We start from the raw sequence: 25,682 nt of genomic DNA, 5'->3' as shown, positions 1-25,682 counted from the left end.
AAAGAGAGAAAGGGAGAAAGAAAGGGAGAAGGAAAGAAGAGGCAGAGACATTAAAAAGAAGGTGTCCAGAGAACGAATTGGGGATCTGTGATTAAAGTAAAATACACAGAGAAGCACGTTTGCGAGGAAAAGAAAAGCAAAGGAGAGGTGGTGAAACCACAGAGTGCCTTCATAGGAGAACAAGATGTGTGTTGTATGTCTGACCGAGGCGCCAGTAAAGGTATGGCTCGCGCTCTGAGCGTTGTTGTCGGTAATAAAAGGAAATGAGAAGATTGTCAGGTAGAGCGAGATGGAGGGTGGTTAGGAGGAGGGGACAGCGTTCGACACAGGACAGCCATCAGGGGCCTGGGCTGGCACTTGGCTTGACAGGGGGGTTGCAGACTGAGAGGTAGCGGGCGTAGTTCAGCGCTAAACTGGACTCTAAGAGCTGCGTTGGGTGGGTGTAGGTGTAGAAAACCTGCTATTAAGGGCGACTAAATGATGAGAGGGAGGCAAAACAGAAGGAGAGAGAGAGAGAGAGAGAGAGAGAGAGAGAGAGAGAGAGAGAGAGAGAGAGAGAGAGAGAGAGAGAGAGAGAGAGAAGAAAAGCCATTAGTAAACGTGGCGCCATCTCTCTGTCGACGGTGGGGCCATTCCTCCCGGTGTCTCCCTTTTGACCTCCAGCCTGCACGTCATTAGCCCTCATCTCCATCTCCCACGTTATCACGCTCATATTAGCGGGAGGGAAACGTCTGTTTTAAAAAGCCAGAGCCCCGGTGACAACTTTAAATGGCGATTAAGGGGCTCCCGGAGATTCGCCGGGCGGTGTCTGTCACCTCCTCCTCCTCTCCTCCTCCTCCTCTCATGCTCTGTGGCGTCACCCCGCTCATTCGCTCAGCGAGGGCTGATCTTCTAACGGCTGCTTTTGTCTTAATTACCCTGCCCAGGCCCGACCTGGTGACGGCTAATGGTGTCATTAATCTAAGAGCACGGATATGTACATGCTCATGCTGCGCACATACAGCTCAAGCCTGCTTGTTACAATATACGACACACACACGTATACACACACACACACGCATGTAAGCATGCACACGTTACGTCACACACACGCGCACGCGCGCAAATCCGATGCATATGCAACGCACACACACACACACACACACGCACACACATTGCTACATACACACGTACAAACAGACACACATTCTCTCACACACACACACACCAAACCGATACACATGCAGCACATGAACACACCTACACACACACATTACTATACACACACACACACACACACACACACACACACACACACCACCACTCAGAGGTTTGTGTTGGTACAGACTCCAAAATGATTTCTTGTTGTCTGGTGGATTCTCTAAAAGCCTTTTTGATGTGTGCAATCTTATCCCGCCCATGTCCATCAATCATCCCTCCATTTGCGCACATCTATTTGCTGTTCTACCAGTGTGTGGCAGGAGCGCGTGGCAGTGTGTGAGTCCTCGCTATGTGTAAGCATCGGTGTGTTGCTGCGCGACAGTGAGTCGCATGCGTGTGTGTGTGCATGTGTGCATTTCTGCGCGAGTACTCGTGTGTGTGTGTATGTACTGTGTGTGTCTGTGTGCGTGAACATATGTGTGCCAGCCACCATTGCAATCCCCGCCTTTATGACCCCAATTTGCTTGGTCTGCCGGTGCCCGCGGGCGACAAGAACACAGTTGACCTCTGACCCTTGGGACCATGCCCATCCAGTGTTCTCTTAGGGGAGATGGAGAGGGTGGGGGGGAGAGATAGATATATGGAGAGGCAGAAATAGATTGTGTCAGCAAGGGAAATGGGGGGGGAGGGGGGAGATAGAGATGTAGAGGGTAAAAGGGAGAGAGGTGAGAGAGAGAGAAAAAGATTGAGAGAGAGAGAGAGAGAGAGAGAGAGAGAGAGAGAGAGAGAGAGAGAGAGAGAGAGAGAGAGAGAGAGAGAGAGAGAGAGAGAGAGAGAGAGAGAGAGAGGGAGGGAGGGAGGGAGGGAGGGAGGGAGGGAGGGAGGGAGGGAGGGAGAGAGAGAGAGACGGGGCATACGGATAGAGAGAAAGAGCGAGACGGAATGAATCAAAGACGGTGAGAGACACAGGGACGTATAGAGACAGAATAACTATAAGAAAGACAGTGAGAGCGGGGAGAAATGGACAGACTGACTCGCTGACTGACAGCAAGGCAGAGAATACAAAAATAACGGCGAGAGGAAGTCCAATAAACACAGACTCAGTGAGAGACGAGAGGGAAAGTGAGAGACGGATGATTCAGCGGGCCAACAGCAGGGGGAGGGAGAGCAAGAGAGAGGAATGATGGACCGAATGAGTTAAAGGCAGAAGGCATAATTCTCTTAAAATGAGAACTGGGATAGGGGGAAGTAGCGGTCAAGAGAGCAGTAACGGGGGGGTCATTGTGTAACTCTGATAAAAGTAGGTAATAATTGTAGTTTTCAGTGTACACACGAGCAATGCATTGCACCACCTCCCAGGTACTGGGCCAGAGCGTACGTTCTTCAGGGAGGGAGCCGTCTCAAACGTTGGTGAACTTTAAAGGTCATTGCCTCTTTTAGACTCAGTTTTAAGCCCCGTTAGATGTAGATTGGAGGAGAAAATGGATTATCTTTGATTTGAAATCCCTGATTGTGTGCCTTGGCGGAGATGCAGTATTATTTAATGTACTCGGATGTGGCTTGTTTTATTGCGGCTGTATTTTTTATTCATCTCTGCTCCATGAAAAAAAAAAAATCATTCCTGTGAGTCAGGAAATATGGACTTCGAACTCCTACTAGTTAAGCGATTTAATAAAATATTGATATTTGCGTCTAAACTACAGAACTCAACAAAACGAACTCTTACCTTCAGAAAATGGAACATCAATTGTTAATTGTCTCCTTCCACAACAGAAAAAGTACTGGGGCAGGAGAAGAAAACAAAACAAAGATGGCTACCCATTCACTCTTCAGCCATTACATTTATAGGTGTGGTGCGTAAAGCTCAACAAAATGTCTGATATTTTTTATGAAGTCATTCTCGTCTAGAGGTACTTCTCTCCCTCTCTCTGCCCCCGGTTCACAGATGAACTCTAGCGTCTAGCTGTCGATCACTCCCCCCCCCCCCTCCCTCTTTGTAAACCATCCCTCTCCTCCATCCCTCTCCCTTTCTATCGTATGTCTTAAATTCACTCCCTAATTCCCTCGTCCCTCTCTCTCCTCTCTGTCCTATCTGTGTCTCTCGCCCATTTGTTCTCGCTCTTCCACCTGCTTTATTCCCATACTCCCTCCTCCTACACACACACAAACACACACAAACATACACACACTCTCCGTCTCCTGCTCACTCTCTCTCTGTCTCTCGTTCTCGTTCTCTCACCTTCCAAAATCTCTCATTCCCTCGCCACCGTGTCTTGTTCTCTCTCTCTCTCTCTCTCTCTCTCTCTCTCTCTCTCTCTCTCTCTCTCTCTCTCTCTCTCTCTCTCTCTCTCTCTCTCTCTCTCTCTCTCTCTCTCCCTCTCTCTCTCCCTCTCTCTACATCAGTGCCTCAGACACGTCGGCCCTATGGCACCTGGGCTCCCATCACAATTACATTTAATTTGGCCGCCCACGTCTCACCCCCCCACTCCCACCCACCCCCCCCCCCCAACACACACACACACACACACACACACATGCACTTTTTCAGAATGAGTCCACCCCCAGTCCCCCTCCCTCATTAATTGGGCCCTCTGCCTCTCGTCAAGCACGAAAATCTAACACAAATTGGACCCCGTAATGCCCGGGAGCTGGTGCCCTATATCATGCTCTCTGATAGAGGGGGGGCCTCCCCGAGCCAGAAGAACGAAGGAGAGGACACTCAAAAAGAACGGAAGCCCTCTGGATTTAGTCAGGGACATTCAGGTGGTCGTAATAGGATGGTTTGTTTCATGCAAGGCCCCTGATTTGTGAAGTCCTGGGGAAAAAGCTATGTCATTGATGCCAACGGTTAATGTTTCAATGGGAGCTCCCCGGCGAGACGGGTTTGAACCTTTGACAGATCGGATGAATGATCACCTAATTGGCTTGGTCTTCCATGTGTTAGCGCCGAAGAAGGCGGGGTCAAGTTGTCAAGCACACAAGCAGCCAATTGGAACTCTTGCAAACAATTGAAATGTTCTCCAAAAGAAAAAGGGCTGTTGTCTGTCGCTTTTAATTAGCTTTGAACTCTTTGAAACCCCAAAAAAAGGATGTTTGTTGCTTTTAATTGGCTTTGAAATCAATTTGGAAGCAGGACGTGGCACGTTGTAAATTGACGCGGTTATTTTCTCCGATATTTTATGCAAACAAACAGACGGGGACAGCGACGGCCAGCCAGAAAACAGATGTTCACAGCAACGCCGGTCTCTGTGCGACAAGACTCTCTCTGTCTCCCTCCCTCCCCTTTTCCTTTACCTCTCTATACTCCATTTTGGATCAAACAAACCCTCTCCCTCGACTACTCTATCTGTCGCTTAGCAACCCCGAATGTCGTTGTAGAACCCCTCCCCCTTCTCGGTCTCAGACAGAGCCAGGATGCCAGTCAGAACTATGTATCTGCACATACATGAAAATATACATTTATTTAATTGTATTAATAATTCCCAGAAAGCGTGTGAAATTAGGGTTGGTACATACACCGCATTGACATTGTGGCGGAAGGCTTGCACGTCGTAAACGTTGGCTAGAGGGAGGGCATCTGAGTCAGACCCCAGACAGTCGCAGGCGTGACCGTGCGGACAGTCGTCTGTCTAGCCGGGGCGGCACAAGAGGTGTCCTTGCGGAGACTTTTGCCAAGACGTTCGCTAAGGAGAGCCAACGGGACTGTTGGAGCTGTTTATTTTGGGGGACATTGTTGATTTGGTGGTACTTTGTGGTTTGTTAACTTTTGATAATTGGCTTAGCAGCCAGCTAAGGGCTGCTATTAGCAAATGGTTCATTCTTGGATTATTCCCCCCTTCTGGGAATCATGAGCTAAATGATTCCAAAGATTTTCATACCTATTATTTAATCTGAACTGTCGCTAGTGTTTTACTCATCCTTTATTAACGAGCTGGGACATTAATATCAGCACTAAATAGTTTTAATTTCAAGGACCATGATCTGTTTGCGTCAATTAAGAACACTCAGAGAGTCTTTATTTAAATGCCTGGGTCAGGTGTCATTCCACCCACACAGACTCACAGAAGCACACACACGCCCCCACTACTGATACAAATGATTTAGGCTTGAAAAGGTAATAAGAGAAGAATTCTTTCTGAATTCACGGGCTTATTCACTTGTTGGTTGAATATTGTTTGAGAGCACCAGCAAATAGATGAGCTGCAGCCCAGTCCTCTGGAATGTCCTCTTGATTTTGATCAGGCTTTTCCATGGGCATCTGTATTTCATATGTATTTATTCATTACACAAGGGTCAAGTGTCTTTTTTCTTTACTTTCCCTTTTCTTTCCCTTATTTATCTTTTTTTTGCCTTTCATATTTATTTTCATGTCTCTCTCTCTCTCTCTCTCCCTCTCTCTCTCTCTCTCTCTCTCTCTCTCTTGCCCACGGACACGCACAGACGCACCAAACAAACAAACCCCGCCGAGGCGAAAATTATTCATAAACAAACACGGCGGCACCCCCGCATCAATCACCACGCCCGCCACGTCGCTATGATTAGCCCGCGCTGCGCGCGTGTCCACCCGGAGATTTACAAGGGCAGCCCCGGCCACGTTCCCACGCCATTGCTGTCTTTCTCTCTCTCCCCCTTTCCATGCCTCACTTAAGCATCCATCACCCCCCCCCCCCCCCCGCCTCCTCCCCCTACCTCTCCTCGCTCGCCTCAAACGAGCATGCTGTGGGGGCGGCGGAGCTGACGTGTCAGCTCCTAACAAACGGCTTCGGCCCCGTCATCGCCGGGACAACAAGACGAAAGGGAAGAAAAGCGGAATGGCGCCGCATCGGGGCGGAGGTGTTGGGAGCGGAGGTTGCTAGGGGTGTGTGTGTGGAGGGAGGGAGGGAGGGAGGGAGGGAGGGAGGGAGGGAAGGAAGGAAGGGGAGGGAGAGAGGGAGGGCGAATGACGGCGGCGTCACGGTGATGAATGCGTCGGCCAAGCGGAGGAGAGTGGGGCCTCCCGGTAACGAGATAGGGGCCCTGGTGGATCTGGCAGGGCCCCTGGCTCTCTCGCTCTCTCTCGCTCGCTCTCTCTCTCGCACACTCGCTCTCTCTCTCTCTCTCTCTCATTCTCTCTCTCTCTCTCTCTCTCTCTCTCTCTCTCTCTCTCTCTCTCTCTCTCAGTGTCGTTCCCTCTCTCGCTCTCTTGCTCGCTCTGGCCCAACAAGCAGGTGCGTGACAGCCCCATCGATTATTCCTCTCAACTTCGAGCTGCTAATGAATTCCACCCCCCTACCCCCCACCACCGCCCCCCTCCCACACACCGGTGAGGCGGGAGGGGGGATGACAGCGAGGGGGAGAGAGCCCGACTCACACCTGCCCCCGTCTGCACCGCCTTCCTTCCCCAGCTGAGGGGCTTCATGTTGGGTGAAGACAAGGCACACTGACACCCCCCCCCCCTCACCTGGTCCACCAGCCATCCAGCCCCTGGCTGTCGCTGCAGCAGGTTCAGTGCATGGTACCCCCTGGTGGTGGACCCTGGTATTAGTTGTGGTTTTGATTTGATTGGCTCTGATTCAGATTACCACTGGACTATGGAGCTAAACTTGCTGCTGCATGAGAATATATCTTTAGATTATAGATTAGAGGTTATGTTGAAAGATGAGTGAATGCCGCAGAGTCGTATAAATTGTATCTGCCTCATTCATATATATATCTATTCCTAAGGTTTACGAACCCATGTAGGATCCGAGGACAGTTAAAAGGGCTGCCCACTATTCCCTGTGCCGCAGCTAGTGATGAGTCTAATGCAGGTAATATAAGCATTCTCTAATGCAGAAAATGCAAAAGATTCTGAAAGTTCTGAAACCCCACTAATAGTAATAGCCACAAGCCAAGAATACAATCACAGAGGATAACAAAAGTTAAATTGCATACTCTTGCGTTGACTTCATATGCAAATAACTTGGCGCATAAAACTTCACTCTGTATGAAATGTAAATTGTTGTGTCTTGAAGTGGTGCATTATACTATACAATCAATGTAACACTTATATACCATATATCCAGATGCTGGTTCGCAAACGAAATGAGCTCTTTAAACGCCAATCTCTGGTCACAGTGCCTATGGTTCCTTGGGTCTGTCGCTCTGTCGTCCTATCAGAGGCCAGCTCTCTGTGCAGAGGGCTGTGGGGGAGAGGAGGGGTGGGGTGTAGGTTTAGAATCAATAAGCTATTAGTGTGCGAGGGAGAGAGTGTGTGTACTGGATTCAGGTGAGCCTTATAGGATAATCAGCCAGGCAGGGCTCCCTCTTCTTTATTCTCTACTGGTACTTGTGTCTTCTAAGTCCCCAGCCTTCTCTCTCTCTCTCTCTCTCTCTCTCTCCCTCTCTCTCTCTCTCTCTCTCTCTCTCTCTCTCTCTCTCTCTCTCTCTCTCTCTCTCTCTCTCTCTCTCTCTCTCTCTCTCTCTCTCTCTCTCTCTCTCTCTCTCTATCTCTCTGTCTCTGTCTGTCTCTCTCTGTTTAAGTATTTGTATCTGTCTCTGGGTATCTGTCTCTATCTCTGTCTCTGCATCTTTCTCTGTCTCTCTCGGTATCCGTGTCTGTCTCTGTGTCTCTCTCTCTCTCTCGCTCTCGCTCTGTCTCGCTCTCTCTCTCGCTCTCTGTTTAAGTATTTGTGTTTCTCTCTCGTTAAAGTAGCCCTCTCTTTCCCTTGTGAGAGAGCGAGATAGACAGAGACAGAAGGATGAGGGTGAGGATTGGAAAATAAGAGTCCCTGAGTGGAAAATAAGCAGTCCCTCTCTCCCTTCTTCTCTCTTTAACTTATCTAGAGAGAGAGAGAGAGAGAGAGGCTGCACCACCGTTCAGCCGTGCTCACCTTCCCTGTTCAGGGGGAGTCCCAAAGGCCAGGGTTACTCTCGCCTGCTGTCCCTGGGCCCGTAATGTATTGTAATACAGAAGGGTTCGGCCTCATGCGATGCCCCAAGGAACCAGGGACCAGCAGACACCTGCTGAAGGCTGTGCATCGGAGCGCACTATACATCTAGCTGTTATTTCGGTTAACTTCCACAGTGAATTACCAACCGGCTAAACAACTGCACCCCCTCAAGGGATAGGATACTGCGGGTGTTTGACTCCAATCCGAAACGGTGACTGGGTTCAATCCCCAACACTGCAGTCTAAACGGCAGACATCCTCGAGCAAGATGCACTATAACACACTACCTGCACTTGAATGACATGTATCTTATTCACTATAAGGTACTTTGGATGGTGTCTTCAAAAAAGACTTTGCAGTCTACTTAAAAAATCCATTTGTATTCATAAAGGAAAAAAATATAATGCATGGTGCAGAATCCACCAAATTACCCCTAACCCCCTAGATTTTCAAATATATTTCACTTCAAGTCCCCCACAAGTCAACTGGCTTCTCTTACGCTCCTTGTTCTTATATTTTTGTATTTATTTGCTATTTTTCCTTTTTCTCTCTGTGTGTGCCACGGCGGTTTGAATGAGGGGCCCCTGCCAAGAAAGACTCCTCTGAAGACGAAGAAAAATAATAGGTATGTCGGCCCCTGAAATCTCTGGCTCTGCGCCGCGAGAGAGCAGAATGCTGGAGGAAAAGGGAATATTAGAAGAAGGAAGGAGCGGGAGAATGAAAGGAGGGCAGTACAGGATAGGCGGGTGATTTATGCCTCTGCGTCTGAACAACATACAGGTGGGGAAGTGGGGCAGAGTCTCCAACCGGCGTATTGTTCCGGTTCCGGTGGACATTCCCGGGGGGGTGTTCCCGTCTCCCGGGGTTTGGGTCCTCACTGTTCCAAATGTCCCTGCTATGTAGCACACACACACACACACACACACACACACACACACACACACACACGCATAGATGCGGGTACACACAATCACCTCAAAGGCGAGCGCTCGCGCACGCAATCACACACGCATGCATGCACCTAAAAAGCACACACACGCACACACATACACGAATACACGAATACATACATAAATGCATACATATGTAGATAAACACAGACACACTATATACATACACCACGCAAACACACACACATACACTTATATTCTCACTTGTCCCTTGAGGGGACCTGGCCGCATCGATAAAGAAAAACCTCTTGGTCTTTGTACCCGAACCAAAAAACATACAGCCGAAAGTGAGTTTCCTTGTTTGTTTTTTGTTGAAAACGTGCCTATTTATAGCAACCACTGCTACTCTCGCCCCTCTTTAGCTAAGCTAAACGTTCCCTTTTAAAGTTTGGAGCCCATTAGCTCACAGTGCTCGCGGCTCCTCTGTGCCTACACACTCTACACACTCCAGGTCCCAAGCAAGACTAGGGAAGTGTAGAGTGGAAACCAGGAGTGTAGCTGCAGTCTCCCATGTTGGTGTTGGACAAGGGCCAGGGGATCCCTTAGCCCTGATGGGGACTGACATGTGGCATTCACGTTGCACTGTGTGCGACCCGTCCCCTTTCTTTCCACCATATTCCCCCAATTCAACATCTATTATTCATTTTTGGCCTTTCCCAGAAAAATGTCTGTCTGGGGACTGGCCCGCTTTAAAGATGAACACTCTTTGTTACGGTTGTTGAAGCCGCTGTAGACACTTTGTGGCTCTCACGTCCGAGTGGGAAGAAGAGGCACACTCAAACGTCGTTTTACACATTTTCCTCATTCAAAACTGCAGGCCTGCAAGGGAGTATCATGAATGTAGTTTTACCAGGAGGAAGCTGCACAGCGCGGTACCTGTTGCGTCACCATTTTATTTGGAGCATATCCACTGTGCTCCAAATTTATGTTTATCAGCCCCAGGAAAAAAACAGCATCAGTGGGCTGTGAGCATATTTGTGTTTTTGTGAGCCGTTTCATTTTGTGTATTCGTTGTTAATGTTTATCCGGTGGTTGTTGTTTTTCTGCTCCAGTTTTTCCCGGTCAAGCATGCAGGGGCAACAGTGTGACACACGTTTTTCTTTATCGTAGACACAGTCAGCCGGAACCTACTGGGCGAGAGGGATAGGGATAGATAAGGGAGATTCAGCCATAGGAACAGAGCGAGAGAGAGAGAGAGAGAGTAATGGGAGGAAAGAAGGACATCATAGTGTTCAGGTCCATTGGATAAAGAGATAGATAGAAAGAAGGAAGGAGAGAAGAACGACCCACGGAAAAAATATTTAATTAAAGTAGAGAAAAGAGAGAAAGTCTGAAAGAATTCTGGTCAAAGTATTCCAATGTGCTCAAATTTGTACGATTGATTACTTGAGTACAAGAAAAACAAATTTCGAAAAAAAGATGGCTTGTGCATGACCCCATCCCCTTGCACCCCACCATTTAGAAGTGCATTTGACCCACAATCCACCACTCCACCACTGATAGGGTGGAAAGTTCAGCTTACACAGCGCCGAGTCGTGCTCCATCTCTATTTCTCTCTCTTTCTGTCCCTCCCTCGCGCACAGGGACGATAAATTGTAGCAGGATTGACCCTGCGACCTTCCCCCACCCCCCAACCCCCACCCACCCTACTGTCCCCTCCCCGGCCCCGCCCCCTCCCTCCTCCCCACGGCCCACTCCCTGTGTTTACTTGCCTCTGAATCTTTCATGCCGCTATCCTCTGTCCGACGTGCTGCAACATAAGATGACTGTTAACCGGCCCAGTTATTGGCTTGGGGGAAGGATCCACTGTAAAGACCGCCCTGGATGGAGGAGAGGGAAGGAGGGAGGGAGGGAGAGAGGGTAGGTCGTAGAGAGAGAGAGAGAGAGGGAGAAGTGATGGGGTAAAAGGAGGAGGAGTAGGAGCATGTGCATGTGGGAGGCAGGTTATTCCAGGCAGTACATGTCATCCACGCGGTAAACAATCTGATCACGTTCTGACTCGCTCGGCCATGCACGACTAATGCACAGTAGGGGGGGTTTGGGGGAGAGAGAGGGAGGGAGAGAGGGCGAGAGAGAGATGGAAAGAGAAAAGAGGGAAAGAGATATCAGTGAGACAAAGTGAAACCTTATCTTTCCTCTTTTCTCTCTTCTCTCTCCTCGCCTCTCTCTGTCTCTCAAACGATCCCTCCCCCCCTCCCTCCCTCCCTCCCTCCCTCCCCCCCTCCCTCCTGTCCATCGACATTACCAGACGTATCCCTCCCCTGTAATTCCTCTTCTCTGGCAAGAGTGAGGACAACATGGACGAAGGGAGGAAGAGGATGAACAAACAGAGATGATGGAGGGGAGACTGGGGACGCGAGGGGGGGTGGAGGAGAGGGGGGGAGGTGAGGAGGAGGCAGAAGACGAGTGTCAGAGAGTTAGACAGGATGGGTGGAGTAAGGGACGACATGATGAGAGGGAGGGAGAGAGAGAGAGAGTAAATAAGTATGAGTGAAAGACTGCGTAGTCATGTTGATGCGGCATCATTCATACACACACACGCACGCACGCACGCACACACACACACACACACACACACACACACACACACACACACACACACACACACACACACACACACACACACGCACACATGCACTTAGCAGCCAAATCCCCTTGTAAGCCCCGCTTGCGGTGCTTTGTCTGGCTGCTCCAACCTTCAGGACTGTAAATATTCACAATCCCCTTCTACCTGTCCCTGCTCCTCCTACTGTGTCACACTCGTCTGCAATGAGCAGGAGAGACAGACGTGGAGTGGGCGGGGGTGGGGGGGGGAGACCACAGACACACATGGAAACATAGAGAGACGACGATGGAGAGACACATCGAAACACAGAGCGAGACGGACAGACAGAGATATGAGGATAGGAAATAGCCCTTCATCATTGATTCACTTCGACTTCTGCCCCCCCACTTCCTCCTCCTCCTCCTCCTCCCTCCTCCTCCTCCTACTCCTCTATCTGTGTTTCCTGTGTGGAGGTCATCCAGACAGAGAGATAGAGGGAAAGGCACAAGCGACCCAAACAGGAAATCGAACACGAGCCCACACAAAAACCAAAACAAACGCGGTGAACGGAGAGCTACTGTGTTTTGTGTATAAATATATCCGAGCTATCATTGTGTATTTTATTTATTTTTGACCATAACCGTTATCAGGTATAAGTGGTGTCATTGTGATGTTATTCATGGATTATGTGGTTTCCGGTCGGGACTCGGGGAAGAGAGGAGGGGCATCACGTTGATTTTAGGACGCTCCCTTTGAACCTGCCGGCTGGGAGTGTGGCGTAGCGTGCAGCCAGTCAGAAAAACATGTATTTATTCAAAAGATAGGCGGTGAGGCTGGCGGGTGGTGTGGCGCTAAATCCACAAGGGACGAAGAGGGAATACCAATGGTCGGGGAGATCGCGTTAATGTCACGGAAACTAGCTCGCGTGGGTTTGGGATGTTTGGTATTCATCGAAAACGCTAACTGCTGCTAGCGGCTGATATGGTGGTGGTCGTCCCGGCAACGATGTGATGCGTGTCTGAAGTGACGGAGGTTTCGGTGGATGAGTGACGGTGGCGTCTGTCCATAGTGATTGTGGTGCACGTTGTGTGTCTGTGGAGGCTGTGACTGAGCCGTGGGTGGAGGTGAGGTTGGTGGAGGGGATGTCGGCGGTGGTTGTGGTGCATGTTTTAGGTCAGCTGAGGATGTGATGGTGTCACAGGTGGAGATGGAGTCTTTGGAGGGGATGTCCGCGGCGCTTATTATAAATGTTTCACGTCGGTGGAGGTGTAACAGTGTTTGGAAGGCGGAAGTGGAGTCAGTGACGGCGACGTTGGTGGCGGGCGGAGGTGTTACGCGTCTGCGATGGGGGTGACAGTGGCAGAGTTTGTGGCGGCGGGTTCCTATTAAAATCCAACTGTTCCCCTGGTTTATCCAGAGCTTTCACGCCGCTCCCAATGTGCCCGGCGAGAGACAATGAGACTTAGAAGGTCTCCTCGAAAAAAAGAACGGAGAAAAGAAAGCCGAAATCCACAGCGAGTCCAATTTCAGGCCATGGGCTTAGCCAATCAGTAAGCTTTAGAGCCGGCGAACACGGGCCTCGTTTTAATGGGATTGCGGCCCATTTTAGAACGCGCCCCTCCCTTTTGTTTTATCCAGACTGCCTCGTCAGTGCCAGTAGGGTGCCGTGCCGGGCTGACTATATAGGCTGAGGAATAACATAGCACAACAAGGGGAGGGGGGGGAGAGAGAGAGAGAGAGAGAGAGAGAGAGAGAGAGAGAGAGAGAGAGAGAGAGAGAGAGAGAGAGAGAGAGAGAGAGAGAGAGAGAGAGAGAGAGAGAGAGACTATGGCCAGAATAAATCACGTAATAAAAAACATTGTAAAACAGAAGCACGGCCATCATTAAGAATAGAAGAGGGTTCAAATTAGGGCAGAAAGAAAACTCAACGAGAACACATGTAGATGAGTCCATGAAAAGAAAGTTGAAAGCAGTCGATAGATGGAGATATGAATAAATAAAGGAGATAGAGAGACAGAGGGAAACGGAGAGAGAGAGCAGGCAAGACAGAGAGAGACAGAAGGAGACGAAAAAGACAGAGAGAGAGGGATCAGAGGTGAATTGCCCTGCCGAATATAATGAGTGCAATGCAACAGTGAATTAATGCCGGCCAAGACGATTTGTAATTGGACAGCACGGCTACAGTTACAAACGGATCGCCTCGAACCAGCCAATCAGGTTTGGCCGGTCGGGGTGGGTTGTGTGTGTGTGCGTCTGTGGGCGTGCGTTTGTGTGTGTACGTGTGCGTGTGCGTGGAGGTGAGGGGAGATTCTTGGAAGAAGCTTCTGGAAGAAGTTTCTGGAAGAAATTTCTGGAAGGCGCAGCAGTTTGAGGGGGAGGGACGGAGGAGGGTGGGACTCATTACGGAGGGTGGAACTCGTGCTTTTTGGCGGGAGGAGATGAGTAAGCACCGACGACTGCTAATCCGGGCCCTTCCAGGAACAGGAGCCCCGTCAAGCTGTTCACCGACTCATCAGGTGGGGAGATCTGGGGGAGAGAGGGAGAGAGAGAGAGAGAGAGAGAGAGAGAGAGAGAGAGAGAGAGAGAGAGAGAGAGAGAGAGAGAGAGAGAGAGAGAGAGAGAGAGAGAGAGAGAGAGAGAGATCCCCATTGGACGTCGTCCCAGAGCAATAAGCCTAGCCCACATGCCCGTTTGGCTAATCCGTCTGTGAAAATTAGCTTCCACTGGTGGCTAGCGTCCCGTCCCGTCCCGCCCCCCCCACCGTTATTCCACACCAGACGGCGGTTGATGGGACGAATCAGAAAACTTTAGCTCTCTGCTACCTAGCCCGGGTACGTTCGTGAGAAGACCATGCATATATATGCCTTAAAAAGCCTCTATCGATGCGCGACATCCCCCCCCGCCATTTTAGCACCTGGGGTTAAAATAGGTGCCCCTTCAAACAGCCTGTATCATTAAGCGGAATAAGGTGTGATATTCACAGGTAGAAAAGTGTTAAACGATTAGAACCAAAAATATATGTGTGTAATAATATATAATAATACATTCATTAATTATACCAGCGAAGTCCTTGAAAAGGCTTGTTAGAAGTTGGAGACTTAACTCCACTTTTTATTCATAAGTTGTGTGATATATGACGCCCCAGCCTAGCAGCCCTGGTGGATTATTATGACAAATGCCGCCCCCCATCTCTCCGCCTTACCCTCCACTCACCCATCCCCCCATCGTCCTCCACCCCCCCGACCCCCAGACCCCCCCCCCCATCCCCCACGGCACCCGTGCTCGCCCGACCGGGGCGTGGTCCTGTGCGCAATGTGCCTGGTTATCAGAGCCGGCCGTCCTGGTAATTACAAACACGCCGACGTCCATCGTATATGTGGATAGGGAGTGTGTGTGTGTGTGTGTGTGTGAGTGTGTGTGTGTGGCCCGTCTCATCGGGCTGACATGTTTACGCTGGCGGTGGCGGGGGGTAAACCCGAGTGGACGTGGGTGACGGGCCGCGTTCCATCAGAGAGCACTTTGACGGGGGGGGGAGGGGGGACAGGCTGCATAAACATTGAACCCAGCCAACGGCCTGCATGCACAAACGCCCACACACACACACACACACACACACACACACACACACTCTGAACACCCAGCCTCACATCCGTAACCTCGGCACACGCTCGATAGAGAGTCATAGGGCAGCCCGGGGCTGTGCAGAGGGTCCACCACCACCACCCCACACCCGCTGTGCTGACAAGCCCCCGTAGCAGCGCTCCTCTTCGGGGTTCAATAGCCAGGGAGAGACCCCCCATCCCTGCCACCCCTGCTGGGGTAACCGGCTGTGCTGGAAGAACCGTTGGGCGCCGATCACCGCAGAGAGGGGGGGAGGTGGGCGCGTCTCGGTGGGGGAGCCGGTGACCCCCTCCCCCCGCCTCTTCCACTGGAATGGAGGGGGAGTCAGAATAATGATTATGATGAATCGAAACAGGAGGAATAGCAGCCCTCTGGCTAGGCATCGCTGTGGAGGATCGTGGGGGAAGCCAAGGGTCACTTGTGCTGGAAATGAGGGTTTAACCTTTTTTTGCATTATAATGAATGTGATGGAATACGGGCTGGATAATTGTGAGCGTGCGCAGACTCGAATGAGTGTTTCAATCCGGCCCGTCCTTTATTAGGAATTGAGATGCCTGGGTCCGTGTTTGATTAAGACTCTATTGTGCCTTGTCGCGCTCTACATGTTAAAGCACTCGACAGAAAACCCTGATTCCTTTTTAATTAAACATTAAATGCGACGAAGGCTCGGATGCCTTCAAATTTCCGAAGCTGAAACACTTTTGGCAGTGGATCACAGCCCGTCAAAGTTGAAGTCACAAGCAACACAGATCAGCAGATGGAATATACACAATACGCCTTGCGCTTATTTGCGGCTCGGTTTTCACAACAAAACGCTAGACATCTGGCGGGATAACAGGGAGTATAAGGGTTCAACCGCTGGTCTGACACTCACAGGTTATTTATTATCTGAATGTTATTGTAAGGGAAACTAAGATCCCCCCGAAACTGCGTCATTTAAGCTAGCATGAGAATGAAAGCTAAAGGCAGCAAAAAAAAGAGATACATTTGTGTGGCGCCAAACAAACGTCAACAGCCAGCACAGCAAGCACATTTATTGCTTACTTATTCTCTTCTTCATTTGTTTTTCTGGCGCTTTCACACTTAAACTCGCAAATAGAATTCAAGATGTTTCACTCTAACACCCCAACCCCCTTCTCTTGCCTTCCCTTCCCTCCCTCCCCTCCGCACCAAATAGACACACTACTCGCACAAACACACGCACACACACACACAAAGTGCGGCGTCACTTGGTGTGGATGACAAAGACAAAACGTGCGTGGGTTAGCCCGTCAGTGTCAGCCGTCCTCGGAGAATCAGAGTCTTTCCGATTCCTATCCCGAGACACTGTCTCTATTCCAGCTGTCACAGAAGATGACAGCCAAACTGAGAGCGTATGTAACACAAGCATCACCTTATCTACAGCTTACAAAAAGCTTTCCCTGGTGGATAACGCATGAATATACAAACATGGGTTGTAGGTATTTTGTATTCAGACTGATTCGGCACTCGTGAAGTCAAATCGCACCACTGCGTAAAAAAGATGCCCGCTTGCGGCAAGTTGTTGATTATTCCCGAGAAAACCCTTGATTGGGATGGTTTTTATTTGTGTATTTTCTCTCTTGTTACTTTGTGTTTCACTTTGTCTCCGTGTTAACGTCACGACAACAACAAATAAAGTGGAGTGTGCTCAAAGAGCGACTCGAAGCATGCGTGGAGGAATAGGAGGGTATGAAGATGTTTAGCTCAGGCGACACAAGGAAAGTGTGGTTATTATTAGACGAAAGGATAGTCTCTCCTTCAACCGAGATGGTGAGCTCCGGCAATCTTCTATGATTGCTGAGTGGATGAGAGAGAGAGAGAGAGAGAGAGAGAGAGAGAGAGAGAGAGAGAGAGAGAGAGAGAGGGGGAGGGGGAGGGGGGGGGGGGGCTTTAAACCAGGCAACCTGTATAATTGTGATGACAAAAATATCCAATGCTAAGCGGTGATAGTGTTAGCGAGAAACATGCGTGTGCGTGTGTTGTTTGTGTGATCAGACGTAGCGCACACACAAACGGAGGGCGGTTACGTGCGTTTAATCAATTTGTTGTATTCAGAGAAAATTGTGTGCGAACAAAGAAGCCCGGTTCCTTTCCGAGAGAGACAAATACAGATGATGAAAGGGTTATTTATATCATTCATCGTACGCCTCGATCCAAAGCAGTGGTTTCCGAAATACGTCATTATGGAGTAGGTAGGGCTTATGGGGGGCATCTTGCTCAAAGGAGGCCTACAGGATAGACATCGGGGACAATGGGAGGTCCAACCTAGACCCTTTGGCGGGGGAGTCAAACACCCAAACACCGCTACCACTATCGATGCATATGCCATTGATTACGAATGAGGGACGACACCGCAGAGCACAATAGCTCATGATGACAGAAATTAAGATAGTCACGCAAAGTCGATTGTGTTGATTATAGGGAGGGCCGCATCAGCTCCATGTCGCGCCGCCGTGTGATTACAGTCCAGCCTCCCTCCGTCTCTTAAATCAACAGCGATCTCGCCTACTGGCATTTAGGTTTCCTGTGCTCCACCAGCAGGGCCGTATCCAACAGATTGTTTTAAAAGGTTATTTCCAATTCGGGGGGCTGGGGGCACACTCATTGGCTGGGCGACAAAGCAAATCTCATTCAGTAGGTGCAATCAGGAGGTTTGGTGTCGAAGACAGCTTTGGGCACGCACACGACTGTGTTCACACACAGAAGCACACGCACACACACACACACACACACACATACACACACAAATCCACCTGATAATTTCCATGATAAGATGGAGGAAGAGGGAGAGGAAAGGGCAGGCTGTTCAGGGAGGGAGGGAGCAGTACGTCAGTGTCTACGAGAGGGGAATAGAGCACTGAGGGAACTGGGAAGAGGACGAGCGAGGGCAGTTAGTGGTGGAACAGTTGGTTGGAGACGAGTTGCTCCAAGGGTCGCTTCCACCACTACTCCAAACACCGAGCCACGGTAACATCCCGTTACGTCCTTTTTACGCCAGACCAACACCTCGCAACACGGGGCGGCTGTTACCGCACGTTCCACATTTCGACATGAAAGAGAGTCCCAACTTTAACTGACTCCCTTCTCCAAAGTGGAATGGAACCGTTAAAGGGAAGCGAGGGAGGCCTGAAGTTCCAGGTCTTGAAAGCTTGGAGCCCTGCCGTGTCTTAGTGGAAGCCCTGGGGCCCGCCACTGGATTTGTATTCAGAGTCAAAGCACTCGCAATGCCATGCAATAGTACTTAGTGCTAAGTACTCGAGTGAACTCGCAGGGATATATATTCTTCAGACGCATGTCATTAATAGGCAAGTAGGGGTAACGGCGTATTGCTCAAGGGTGCCTGAATTAGGCTGGCGATATTGGGTCTCGAACCCTGAACCGTTCCGCTGGGAAACGAGCAACACTTTATGTTAGGGCAGAATGTCCAGGACACATCCCTCCATGGAGAAAGCTGCAGGGAGAACATTGATAGTGCTTTACTTTACTTGGTGTAGAAACTACTTTTGACAGGAGAGTTGTTGAGGGGTTTTTGACCGAGCTTTTAAGGCGTTCGGGAGGAAGGCTGGCGTGTGTGGTGGTGGTGTAGAAAGAACATGGTGACCGTTTGGTTAAAGGGGCGATATTATACCACCAGGTGTGAGTGTTTGAAAGGCCTTTTGAAAAACAGCCTTTTCCTGCATTGCATTTCCCACCTAGTGGACTGTAGCAAAAGTTGCTGATCTATCCATCATACATCTAGGGACCCTCCCACTTGTGATTTCACTAAAATATTGAAAAAGCAGATTTTCAAACAGCTTGTAATGGCTAATCAATATTGGAAGCTGTGGACATGGAAGCGGTGCTCTCCATGTCCGACGTCGGACAAGCCACCGTGGCCTGAGCAGGCTGTGCCAGGTGCCCGTAGGTACTTCCTAAATGATGTCATCGTCTGTTGCAGCGTTGAGTAGCCGAATGTCAAGTGATAGCTCCTCGACAGATTCATGAGTTCTGTTTAGTTATTAAGTCTGTAAAACTCAAGGTCATCGCTTGAAAGCACGGCAGTGGTTATGATTAAAGAATAAAAGCGTCCCCTCCAGAGTTGTTTGTCTGTCCTGGCCTGCTGTAGGAACATGGCAGGCAACATGGCAGCCTCCTAAAAGAGGACACTCTCCCTCTGTTAATATAAAGGGCCATTCTAAGGTAACAAAAACAGAAGAATTCTTACCTTGACAGGATTACAAACTAATTAACACATGAATATTACAGTCCATTTCTGCCATGTCTTTTCCCTCAGACACCGCTAAAATGTACACACTGCGCCTTTAAGACCTCTGAGTGATGACAAAGGAAGGGGAGAGGAGGCGGTATGCGGCGGCCATTCTTGCCGCGCACGATTGCCTTGCGTGCACCCCCGCCCACGTGCACTCTCGTCGTGCACGCCCGCCGGGATGAGATCCCTGTGCAGCACGGCTTGGCATTACAGGCTCTAATGCCTGTCTGAGCAGATAAAAGAGGGGAAAAGTAGCCCTAATCAGTAACGATAAAGGGAGCCACACACACAGACGAGTTAGAGGCGCACACCCCGGCACACACACACTAGTCAGACACACACATGCTTATCTGGTATCTGGTATAATTCTCTCCGACACGCAGACTTTTGTCGGATCTGTTTTGCCCGTTTTTTTATATGGATTTGTGCATTCACACGCACGCACACACACACACTAGATAGACACACACACGCACGCACACTGTTTAGACACACACTCAGTCGAGCACAGAATGTACCCGAATGGAACCCTGCAGTCACTTTGTGGGATAGCAGAGGGAGAAAATTGGAGATTGTGCACAGACTGTCTCTGGTTTCAGCGTGAACCACTGGCAAAGAACTGAGGGCCGCGCTTTCTATTCACCATGGCCTGTCTCCCCTCTGGCTGTGTGGCACAACATTAGGAAAGAACATTCAGGGCATTCAACATTGATACACTACAGAAAAAGTCTTCGCAGTTTAAATGGCCCTCCTCACTGCCAGTCTTGTTTTGGTCCGTTCCTGTGTGGTTTTTTTGGACGTACTGTACGTTCGCAAACTCTTTAGTATTTCGTCCTGAGAATGCGCCTGCGACAGCGTGTGAAAACACACGGCGCATGCTGCTACACCGCTGTCGAGCAGAGGTACACTGACCAGGAACTACTTGGTCTTAAAACCCAAACTTTTTATCGCCTAGAGCTGACGAACGTGAGATGAGGCCGTGGCTTTCAGCGCTGCGCCCGCCGGTGCTCTGTCTCTGCTCCCCATTGGCCGGCGACGCTGGGAATACCAACTTCCTTCCTCAAACACAAAACTTAAAGTGAGTTTTTAATTAAAAAATCCAAAACTCCCTGCCGGATGTCCTACAGCGCATTCACTCCACTTTTGATGCTCTCGTCAATATACAAGAAGTGTTTTGCCGCGCCGCGTCGTATAATTAAGTACCGTTGTTGCCGGGCCCCGGGTGATCTGCTGCTTTATCTAATGGCAGCCATTTTGTGATTGACAATTTGAGAGAGAGAGAGAGAGAGAGAGAGAGAGGGGGAGAGGGAGAGAGAGAGAGAGATAGAGAGAGAGAGAGAGAGAGAGAGAGAGAGAGAGAGGGAGAGGGAGAGGGAGAGAGAGAGAGAGAGAGAGGGGGAGAGAGAGAGAGAGAGAGAGAGAGAGAGAGAGAGAGAGGGAGAGAGAGAATGTCAGGCGACTCCTATGGTAGCACTCAAAACACGGGTAGCATCCATGTCATTTTAGTAGAGCATGCATGTTCACTGGTTCATTGATAAGCGATACCATCTGTAGAGAGAGAGCGAGAGAGAGAGAGAGAGAGAGAGAGAGAGAGAGAGAGAGAGAAGGGCGGGCGGGCTGCCTTCCATCTTTTAACGCAGGAGGTGCCACCAAGGTTAAGAGGAGGCTGGTGATAGGAAGTGACTCAACTGTCGGTTCACCGCCCCACACCGGGACTGTGTGGACATTATCTTCACAGCCCTCCTCTCCGCTGCACCCTGCCAGATAAAATATGGCAAGGGCCACAAACAGCGACACACACAACAACACACACTTATCTTGGCCGGGGGATCTGTGGCGGTGGCTCAGTCGTTGACCTTCATGTCGGCCGGCCCACCTCCAGCGCTGGGCTGTGCCGTTCCTATCTCTCCCCGGTCTGTGTCACTCTGGCTGGGTTCATGGCAGCCGCGGCTTCCAGGAGGTCTGGGAGACTTCGCTCCCTATCAGAGTGAAGGCGGCGAGATGCGACCTGTTCCGCGGGGTCGCTATCTGCTCTCTGCTAAGTGTTAGAGGATGACTAGCGGTGGTTCTCTCGGTCTGTCGCAAGTTTTTCCTCTCTTTGAGACTCGCACTCCTCCCCGCGTTTAAAGGTGTTTGAAGAGGCCATTTTGTTATTCTTCCTCGGTAAAGTGCCTGCTCTGTACGTTTCATAACAGTCTCTTTCGTTGGGAGCAGATAGTGAGATGGCTAGGGCTACCGCACAAAAGGCACAGGGTTCGATTTCCATGGCCAACCTAGAACAAGCAGCCCCCCTACCCCTACCTGCTCCTTCATAACATTTAACTCAATGAATTGGATAAAGGCGTCTACTACTGAATAGAAGATTGTCACCTTCTTCTTCCATCACCTTCTCCCGCCATTTTACCCAGCCTGCTGAAATTTAAAGTGTTTGTCTCTAAAACCATAGGTCCAACTATCTGCGACTGGTTCCAGCCGGCTAGGATTTAACCAACTCTGTAATTGACCCAGAGGTAATCCCGACTTTTCTCCTCCAGTAGAGGCTAAATTGAGCCGTGCGTCTGCCCTGTGGCGCACACTCTTTCAAGGAGGGGGTATCAACTCGCATCTTTGAAGAAAAAAATAATAATGGATGAATTTAGGACAATAAACCACGTCTCTGTGAACTCCGAGTTTGTCTTCAATACACCGCTCGTGAAACATTGCAGAAGGAGAGCAGTAAAGCATCGACGACGCTTGTATATAGCAACTCTGATCCACCATTTTTCCCGTCCCCCACACCACAAATACAGCACCTAGGAGGAGAACATGTGTTCGCTGGGTTTATATTTTTGGCACCTCCGCCAAACACAAACCCTGTAAAACTCCAACACAATTAGCATTGTTGCTACCGCGCTCGCAAGCTAGGGTGTAAAACTGCCACCGCGTATAGAACGGAACGTGATTTGCGATACCCCCCCCCCAGGTTACGCCGTCTGTATATATTACCGGCTGTATATATACCTGCCCGTCGACCAGAGAATATTATGGGGTAGGGAGATAAGAAGCCACAGAGAATCCATTATGTTGCCTTCCTGAATAAACGAGCTCTGGGCAGAGAGTCGCTCCTTCCTCTGCCTTCTGCACAACATCGCTCTAATGGAAGATGGCAGGAGTGTGCATGTGTGTCTGTTGAGTGTGCGCGTGTGCTTACATGTGTCTCAGGGTGAGGGGTTCACGTGATTGGCCGCTGCACTGAATGACCTCCACATAATGTTCAATGGGGAAACATGCAACATGTCAACATGGAGGGCAATATGGAGTTAGAAGCAACTCATGAATGACTATGAAATGACAAAAACAAAACACATTTGCGGTTGTAGATGGTCACAGTGTTGGGATAATTTACTGTGTGGGCCAAATCGTATAGTGCATATCTTACAATGGATTGAAGTCGAAATTACTTTAACAAATGTTGCCTTGCAAATGGCTTTGAGTAATTCCACTCTGAAGTGCCCACAGTCAGTATGTATTTTTGTTGTGTATCTTCCGTTACCATCGTTAAGGATGAATGCTGATACATAAAACACCGCCTGGCGCCCATTAAGGATCAGAGAGGTGTTTAAGCACCTTGCTCAAGGTCATGGGCAGGTTCAAACCTTCCCACCGGGAGCCGTAGCCGTAGCCTCTACATTATCCCGGCCCCTACCCCTCACACCCCAGACACATTGGTCCTGCAGACAGCAACCACCGCCACCACCTTGCTCTTTAAAAATGACCCTTCACTGGGGCTGAAGGTGTTTGTAAAGTGCTCGGTTTTTCTGTTTGTTTTTCCCCAACCTCCCTGTGGAACCGGTTTGGACCAGATCCTATCGCCCCAGGCAATCAATTAACCAAAAAAGATATAAAATAAAAAAGGCCAGCACAAGCAGAACCGGCCATCCTCTCTGGAGCTGTTTATCTCACCAGGGCAGTGTGTGTGCGTGTGTGTGTGTGTGTGTGTGTGTGTGTGTGTGTGTGTGTGTGCGTGTGCGTGTGCGTGTGTGTGTGTGTGTGTGTCAGGGGGCTGCATCCCTCCGAGGGGCACCAGGAATAGAGGGGTCTGATTGCCACAGAGGGAATGTGTGGACCTCAATTAATATGCAATGCAATCAGTTGCTTTTCATAGCCCAAAAAAAAGGAAGGGGAATGGAGAAGGGGGTCCGGTGTGATTGCATGATGTGCTAAACAACATGGAGGTGTATAGGGGAGGGGAGAGTACTGGTGTGTGTGTGTGTGTGTGTGCAGGGTTATCTGTACTCACCCTTGTCTCTGTGTCCTCATGCACGGATCAACGGCCGTGTGTTTGCACGGGAGACAGCTTTTATTTCTGCGTTGTTTATCTGCTCCATACACACAGCTCTGGTTTAATTCTCGCTCTTTTCCCTCGCTCCATCTCGTTCGGTCTGGTCAGCGGCCATTTTGATCCAACCCTCCTTCTCGCTAAGTCCATGAAAGTCCAGACGTTCACTCAAACACTAAACCCTTTGAACCCAGCGGGCCAAGCATCTCTCTCTCTCTCTCTCTCTCTCTCTCTCTCTCTCTCTCTCTCTCTCTCTCTCTCTCTCTCTCTCTCTCTCTGTTTCCCTCTCTCTTTCTCTGCCTCATCTCTCTTTTATTTATTTCAGCTTCTCACTATCACTCACAATTTTTTTCCATTGCATTCGCTCTCTGCCAACCAGTCTCTCTAGTCTCTTTCTCTCTTTCTCTCACTCACTCCTTTAACCTCTTCCCCTCTCTCACTCCGGGCCCCCCTCTTTCTCTGTCTCTCTTGCTCTGATTTCAGTTGGCTTAAAGGACCCCCTCCCTCTTTGCCGCTCTCCCCCCCTGTCTCCCCCCTCCTCCCCCCAGCTCAGAGGGATGGGTCCCAGGCCAAACAGGCTGTTGCTCACGTACAGTCACTCTGCACCGGTAATTGGTGGTCCGGCACAGTGTGTGTGTGTGTGTGTGTGGGGGGGGCTGTGTGCGGGTATCCATCTATGTGAAAGTAGACAGCCTTCCCACTCCACTTAAAACGTTGACATTTTACCCTGGAGTCCATCCTTTTGAGACGAGTTATCCTTCATGCAGTTCAAATATTCACATCCTTCTCATTGTAGCATTGCGCCTCTTTCGATAATAATTTTCCCCAACCCTGTATAACCAAGCACTTCGCGATGGTGAAGCGATGTCAAACATATTGATATCCTGCTAGGTCAATATTTTCTCCTGACCAGAGAAAGTCTTCCTTACACAAAATAACTGCTGAGGTGGAGACGGGCTTTTTCCCCCTCCACCCTCACCCCAAAAGCAGTGGATACCAGCCAAGGTCTTCTCTTACAACTCTCACCTCAGATTGCGATTTTTTTTTCTTTAATATTCCGGAGGAACGTGATGCTCTGGTCCGCTTTGAATAACCCCGGCTATTTCAAGAGCTGATCCCCAACCTAGGCCGAGGAGCGGGACAGACAAGGACCGACACACGGACGTACATACCTTGCTCAGCACGGTGGTGCTCTTTTCGGTCCAAATTGTTGACCTGGAAGTGTACGAAATCAGGACAAGCTCATTCTGGTCTTTGGTTCGTCGGTTGTGGTCGGCGGGTTGTTTGTTTGTGTTGGATTTCCCCTGGGTGCTGAGTGTTGTGTAGCTGCTGATAATAAAGATTGCGTTGGGGGGAGGAGGGGGGGGGGGGGGGGGGGGTGTTTGAAGGGTGCAATTATTTCTCAAAGACGTTGGGAACAAGGTTACCCCTGAAAAAGGTACGAAAAACAATAAAAAAAAGCTGCTAAAATGTAGTTCACATAAAAGGGATCAACGTTATAACAGAGGTAGGGAAGTTTAGTCTTATCGGTCATGCTGTTCGACGCCCCCGGACTAAATGTACTGCGTTTCCATCCGCAGTGACGCAGCCTAACCTGTTGGCCTCCTCGAGCAAGACGCCCTGAACCTCCTAATGACACGTATCGGAATCCATTGAAAGTCTGATTGGATCAAAGCGTGACTAAAGAGCAACCTCCATCCCGGCTTGTATAAAAGCTAACCACTGGATAATCGAATCGCGCTGATAATACGCCGGAAACCACGGCTTTCGTAAACACACCCCCGCAAACGGTAGCGCATTAACCTTAGCTCCTCCTCTCCTCTTCCTGTCCTCTCCTGCTAGTCTGTGTCCCGGGGCAGGCTATGCGTTGTGTACCAACGGGAGGGGAGAGAGGACGGTGGGACGGTTTTCCCAGACAGGGTCAGCAG

The 25,682-nt window shown here is 49.8% G+C and overlaps 1 protein-coding gene across 1 annotated transcript in view; it reads left to right on the top strand.

Annotated features, from left to right (window-relative positions):
* Positions 1-25,682, top strand: part of nrxn2b (neurexin 2b) — a 611,205-nt gene that overhangs the window by 503,859 nt on the left and 81,664 nt on the right.

This window comes from Gadus morhua, chromosome 17 (genome assembly GCF_902167405.1).
Source record: "Gadus morhua chromosome 17, gadMor3.0, whole genome shotgun sequence".
Classification (NCBI taxonomy): Eukaryota; Metazoa; Chordata; class Actinopteri; order Gadiformes; family Gadidae; genus Gadus; species Gadus morhua.
The sequence above is the reverse complement of the archived record's forward strand: the minus strand, read 5'-3'. Positions and strand labels throughout refer to the sequence as shown.